The following is a 7,494-nucleotide window of genomic DNA, read 5'->3' as shown; positions in this document are numbered from 1 at the left end:
TTTTAAAAAATTTGATCAATTTGGGTTGGTTCAATTTAGTTCAATTGATTTTATTAGATTAATCAATTTTTACATCCCTCTAAGATGTTTAATAAATTTAAAAAATTTAGATAGGTGAGAGAAAAATATGGTTATAGTGGGTTTGAAGAGACTTTTGATGAATTTGTTACCCAAATAAATCAATTTCTTAAACATGGTTATACAAATAATTTACCTTTCAAATTAAAATAAATCAATTTCTTAAAATATAAGGAGTTGCATCTCTCAAATTTTTAATCACAAAACCAAATTAAGTGGAACCATTTAACGAGCTTCGTTTATAAAATTAATAAACTCTAAAATATGATTGAATTTTAGACTTTAATATTTTAAACATTTTCAATTGAGTCTAATTGTAAAAATTATATTGATTTTTAGTTTGAAGTATGAACTAGTAATAACTAATAAGTCATTCCAACTTAACCAAAAATAAATTAGAAATGAACTTCATTTATTCATCTCATCATCAATCTAAAAAACCAACATTAGATATAATATCTTTAATAAAAACTCAGATAATTTTTTTTGGGAACCCTTTTTATATTGTTATTACCATATCACTGATTTTCATCCAATTATATTGAGACCAATTGAGTATTATTATAATTTTTTCATTAATTGAATGCTTTAAGATGAACCTAAATTATGATCAAATTTGAAGTATTTATTCCTTAAACACTCTCTGAGTAAGTTTTTCTATTAACTATTTATTAGTACATTAAATTATCGGTTTGAGCAACTAATAAGTTTTTCAAACTCAACTAAAATAAACTTTATTAATTTATCTCAACAAATTCTTAAACCAACTTCCAATCTAAGAGCTTTCATAAATGTTCATAAGTTATCTTATCATATTGTTACAATACCATAACATTCGCTTTTATCCATTGGTGTTACATGTCATTTATTGAATACTTCAAAATTAAATCTATGATTCAATGGTTAAAATTAGGTGGAGGGTAATACCATCACACTACTATCAAATTTTAGAAAATTTCATGTGACCTTTAAAGATATGTATTTTAAGAATTTCAATTGCTAAATTTCAACAAATAGGGTAATAATATAACATTTATGATCTAGAAATGAAAGTATAATACCTCTCCTCTAAAATATGAAAATTCTAAATTATTTTAAAAATAATTTAATTTGTAAATTAGATACAAGAGCAACAAAGTGCAATGAATAGTGCACTTACGAGGTGTTTGTTTGTTTGTTTGTTTTTTTTTGCTAAAAGCAATTTGCTTTTAGACTTTAAGTTATTTATTTTTTTAATTCTTCATGATTTATTACTTAATTTTTTAAATTCTTGACTGAATAAAAAAAGCTAAAATATTTAATTTTTTCCAAATGGAAAAAACAACCTTTTTAAACTTCCTTAAAACACTACTACAACACCCCGACCCCCAATTCTCACCTCGTCCCTATGTATCTCACTTGCTTGTCTGTTCCACAGTCATTACCAACGTCCAGCTAACTCAAGATAATTTCTTCCTCATTTTCTTTATCTATTTAGTTTCTTAAGGTGTAGATTTTTCATTCATTATCGCTCTTTCTCTATAAAACCTATTAACTTATTTTATTAGGGTTTTGTATGATTTATGGTTTATTATGTTATTAGGATTTTGTGAATTGCTTGATTATTGTGATTTTTGTGGTTTGTTGGGTTATTAGGATTATATGGTTTGTTTAATTATTAAAACCTAAAGGAAAATAAAAGGAAATTTTGGCTTTTTACTAATTGGGTGAGTGCATTTAACAATCTCTCATTGTTTTGGAACCATTTAGTATGTGTACTTCTTAGTTGTTAATTTAAATAAATATTTTATCTTTTCAATTTAAAGTAATTAAATTAATTTCTTAAAATATCATAAAAGTCCCATCTTACCAAACAAACTTTCATTTTTGAATTACAATAGTTAATTATTTAAAAACATCTATGAGTTTACCAATCTTTACCCACAAAATAAATTACCTTTTTTCATTTTGTTAGGGAATTCTAAGAGACCTTTAAAAGGTAGTGTATTTGTAGAATCTCAATATTTGGATATTTAGAACCCAATAGTCAAATCTCATTAATAGAATTTAATTTCATTCCAAAGTCTAGAAAATGAAAGTATCATTCCTAACTTTGCTTCACAATGTGATAAATAAAAAATATTGTAAATAAATATTTAATTTGGATATTAGGTATAAATAATAAAGCGAGTTATTAATATTACAAAATGTTCTATTTTTTCAAATTAAACTAAATTAATTTCTTAAAATAACTCAATTTCATCAAAATTTTATTTTTGAATGACAAAAATTAATTAGGTTCAACCCTCTATAGAGTTTGTTGAACTTCATTCATAAAATCAACCAATAAGCCAAAATATGATCAAATTTAAAACTTTGTTTTTGTAAACATTTTAAGCCCCCAAAATGAGCGTGTTGAATTACTTATTCAAACTCAATGAAAAATGAATTTTATTTATTGTGATCTTCATCGACCTCCGACTTAAGATTTTTCACTTCATTATAATTTGATGTCAATCATTTTGTCAAATAAGGAGATACATGTAACATTATAGTCACTTTTCATTTATTAAGTATTTTTGTTGAACTTTATTCATAAAATCAATTAATGAGTCGAAATATTATCAAGTTTAAAACTTTTGTTTTTTTTAATTATTTTTAAGCCCAAAAAATGAGTGCGTTGGAATATCGGTTTAAATTCAATGAAACCAAACTTATCTATTGGGATCTTCATCGACCTCCGACCTAAGATTTTTACTCCTTTGAATCGTTTTAACACATCATTATAATCTAATGTCAATCGTTTACGTTAAATAGGAAGGAGATACATGTGACATTACAAGCATTTTTTTTATTTATTAAAGTATTTTAAATCCAAACTCAAAATATTCAATAGTTAAAAATAAGTAAAGTATATCACTCCGATTTTAGTACAAAATCTTAGATTTTTATTTTTAAATATTTGTGAAATTTGAATCTTGGATAATTTGGAAATAAGCTAAATTCTAAAATCTCAAACAACAGGTGGGGTTTATTACAAGATTTTAGGGTATAGAAAATGAAAATATAATAACACCTCCTCATGGTTTAAAAGAAATAAAAATGTTGAAAATAAATTATTTAATTTGCATATTGGGTGTAAAATAAAAATGTAAATAATAAGGTGGGAAGAATTAGATCCCTTGGAATCATACAAGTGCACAGTAGAGAGGGAGAGAGAAACCCCTAGAAAGAGAGGAAAGAGAGGATGAGCTGTAGGCCAATAAAGCTTGAATACAAAGCGAAGCAGAGGAACAAGGAGGAAAGGAAATAAGAACAAAAAGGCCCACATAGGAGCCACGCCTACTCATCTCTCGCACTTCACAAACCATGTCTCGCTCTGGACACTGCATCTTGTTTTCCATGTGAAATCAAGATCCAGCTAGGGTTTTCCTTTCATTATGGCTTCCACTGCTCAATCTATCCGCTTCGGCGCCCCCGCCGCCGCCGCCGCCGCCGGCTCCAGCCTCGACGCCCTTAACCGCATTCTCGCCGACCTTTGCACTCGCGGCCCTCCCAAGGTTCAATTTTTTCTTTTTTTTTTTTGTTTTGTACGGGGAAATTTGATTGTTTTTATGTCGTTTTGTTTTTGGTTTTCAATTATTGTTGTGTTACTGTGAAATTGAGGGTGGAGACAGACAGGGAAAAAAGTGGGGATTTTTCCTTTGTTTGTTTCAGAGGGATAGTTGCGTTCTGTTTCTGTTGCCTTTGGTTTGGTTGCTTGGAATATGTGCGGGAGAAAAGGAGATGTGAGCTTGAATCTTGTGTTTTATTCTCTCCTGTTTGGTTGGAGAAGTGTGGAACGGAACGGAAAGTTGAGATTTTAGTTCTTTGGGCTTTATGGCTTGGGTTCGGACTATAGTGAAACACCCAACTTATTTGAGCCAAATAATAGTGCCTGACTTTGTTGTTTTAGGAGATAGGAAAGCATTTTCCACTGCCGCTTGGTTGCTGAGAAAAATGGGGCAATTTTCTTAGACTTGGAGAGAGTCGTAATTGTTTCTGAATCTCTGGTTTGGTTGCTGAGAAAATGAGTGGGAAGGAGTGAAAATTTGGAATTTTCGGTCTTTTTTTTTGTGGCTTTCCTGTTTGGTTTCTGCGAAAGTGTGGACCCTCAAGGGGATCGAATTCTTAGCTCTTGCAGGCCCTTTTCTTTAGTTGGTTGATGTGGGGGAGAGCTTAGTTTGCAAATATATTGAAAAACTCAGCTTCATTGAGTCAAATAATAGTTTGATTTAGTTGTCTTGAGTGTAACATTCCATCTTCTTTTTGCTTCCACTTGCTTGGTGAGAGAATGAGAATCTAATTGTAATCATGTGGAGGCAAATAGAAAAGGAAAAATGCTGTTCAGGGAATGCAAAACTCAGTGTAATACAGACAATTGAGTATGGGTTTTGATTCTCCTGTCACAGCCAGTGAAAATTTTGAAATTCTAGAAGCTTGATTTTTTTTTTTTTCAATTTGTCATGTCATGGAACCAAATTGACACTGTGTTATGTAGTGTTTTGGTTTCCATGGTTTGTTTGGTTCATTGTTTTTTGTCCAATCTATCCATGCTGGCTATTGAGAAAGCAGAGTAAACCAATAAATAGGAAAGAAATCGAAATGTTGGATCTCTTATCTTATGTCCTTTCCCCTTTTTGGCTCATGGAAATTTAAGAAGCCAATACTAGTACCAACTAATGAAATTTAATTTCAAATATTTGTTTTATCCATTTCCTACCTGTCTTAGCTGTCTAATGTTATATTAATTTCCCAGAATGTGTAACTGATCAGTCTTTCCCTGTTCTTAAAGATAAGGGCCATAATTAGGTACCCTTCAATCAACAGCTCTGAAAAAAATTGTGTAATTGACCATCCTTACAAAATCTACATGCCATATGTTTAGAAAGTTTCGAGAAGACTTGGGCTACATTTTGTACAAAGTATTGAATTGATTTGGAATTTGAAAGTCCTCGTTTAGTGATGAATTATTTCTTGGAGAGTCTGCAATTTAGAGTAATTTTCAATGAATTGTTATACTGATTATTCTTTTGTTCTGCTTAAGCTGGTTGAAATTTGAAACTGCTTATTATGTTTAAGTTCGTGTATTGTACTTTTCCTATTATTAATTTATACATACCTGTCTTTACTATCAAAAGAAAAAAACAAATAAAATTTTCAGTTAGTATATTGCTTTGGTTCACTTGCTTTCTGTGCTGGCATATTTGGATTATTGTCTTATTGTTTGTAGATGGGGCTGCATCAGCTTTGAAGATACATTTGGAGGAAGAAGCCGTGATCTTAGTGGAGAAGCTTCTCCCGTTTCATGGATCAGTTGTATGATCGCATATCTAATCTTTTAGACATAATGATGTTGCGAAAATAGGGAGCTTAAAGCTATGATGAGTGATAGATGTGGCATTAGGCGAGAGTGCTTCCAAAGTTTCAAAATTCTCTGGTTATGTGCGGACTGTGTTTGAGCAAACGTGACCGTGATTTTTAATCCTGCTAGTACAGTCTTGGGCCACCTGGCTAGGGCTGGTGGAGCAATGACTGCAGATGAAGTGGAGTGCCAGGTTTGTTACATGTTTATTAATTGTGTGGTATTCGGGTGCAGTAAGTTTCTGATCCTCTTATTCCTTAGGTCAAAATGCATTGGAGTGGCTTCGTGGAGAAAGGATAGAGTATCTCGTTTCGCTGCTGTGTTAATCTTGAAAGTAAGTGCAACATTTTGTTTATTAATATGTATTCTTGTTTGCCTATCCAAAAAAAAGGCTCTCTATTTATGAGTGCAACTTAATGTTAAACTGTCAAATTAGATGAAGCTATGTCCTAGACATGGACACAAGATGTGTACAGCATAATATGGATACACTCACATGGGAAGTTCTGAAAATGTAGGCCTTGGACACAAACCATATAGACCAATCCATCAATATATGCTTTTATATATAATTATTTTATGTATGACAAATATATAAATTTAATTAAATTACATAAATTTTTGTACTAAAAGTTGCATGATTTTGATTAAGAAGCTTGACAAATGGTTTAAAATTTAACAGATAGTGGTTTTTACTTTATAAGAAATTGGGGAAGGATGAGAGGAGGAAGGAGTTGGTTTGCTATTGACTTTAAATCCTTTGAAATCTCTTTAGAGGAGGTTGGTGGGAAGTTATTAGGGAGAATCTTGGAGAGAGGCAGAGGCTTTTCTTCGTGGATTAATTTTTGGGAGCTCAGCTTGTGTCATCTTTTGGATGGTGTGGAAGCTTGTTGCATGGATGAAGATGGAAGCGTTGCAACAAAGTCTGAGTGGAAAATGGTAGAGAGTTCAGGATGGAGCACCGTTCAAAGAAGTTAAGTAGATTCATTTTTTGTGTGGTTAGCTCAGTGGAGGCTAAGAGATTTGCTCTGTGTTTTCCTGAACGAAGTGGTTTACCTTTGTTTGTTTTGGGGAGGGGTGTGGGGGTGTGGTCTGTTCTAGCCGAGAAGCTTTGCCATCTAGGTGTAGGTTCTTCCAATGAGGCAGGGTTTCCTCCTTCCCCAGTCAACTATAGGAGTGTGGAGGCTGGGTTAGCTCGAAGGTGGGGATGAAAGCTTTGTATATAGATGCTGCTAGGAAGGCTCATGTGTGGGTGAAGCAATTTGGATTCAGGTGGGAACCAAAGAGGTTCAAAACAGAGACGATCAATTGAGGCGCTATTTGGTTGGAAGGTGGGGTGAGGGTTCTAGTCTTGGCCCAGTTTTAAGATCATTAAATAGTTGGGTAGCCATTAATTGACCTATGAGAGGGGGAGTAAAGATTTCTTTGTTAGGGGTAGCTTTGCTGTTGTTTGACTTTGAGGATTTCTTGGACTCTTAGAAAGTGCTCTTAAGGGGTTTAAGGAGAAGGTGTTACATCTAGAGAGGTGGAATCCAGAGGCAGTTTGCCACTGGAAAGAAGTTCATGCTAAGGAGGTGTGGGTGAGAGTGTTGAGGCTCCCTCTTCACCTATGGTGTTGGGAGATTTTCAGAAAGATAGGAGACTGCTGTGGGGGCTTTGTACCAGTGGATGAGGGAACTGTTAGTTGTCTACACTTGTAGTGGGCTAGAGTACTAGTATGTTCAAATGGGAGTTTAAAGCTGAGGATGTTGTAGGTGGTAGAAGGTCTTGTTGTCTTTGCTATACATTATGGTAGGAATTTCCACCTTGGCTCATGTGGAGCTGAAGGGCAAGAACAGTGGCCAGAAGGTTAGGGATGGGGAGAGGGTCAGACACTAGATGTTGAGAGTGTGAGGAGGGTTTGAGGGCCAAAAGGAGGTTGAGTGTGTGTCGCCTACTGATTGCTGGAGCATGTTGGTAGGCTGGGAGGTGGCTGGTGTTTCTGTAAAGTGGTTTGGAGAGGTGTCAGGAGGCGACGTTGACAGGGGAAGTTC

Source organism: Vitis riparia, chromosome 3 (assembly GCF_004353265.1).
Source record: "Vitis riparia cultivar Riparia Gloire de Montpellier isolate 1030 chromosome 3, EGFV_Vit.rip_1.0, whole genome shotgun sequence".
Taxonomy (NCBI): Eukaryota; Viridiplantae; Streptophyta; class Magnoliopsida; order Vitales; family Vitaceae; genus Vitis; species Vitis riparia.
Note: the sequence above shows the minus strand (reverse complement) of the source record.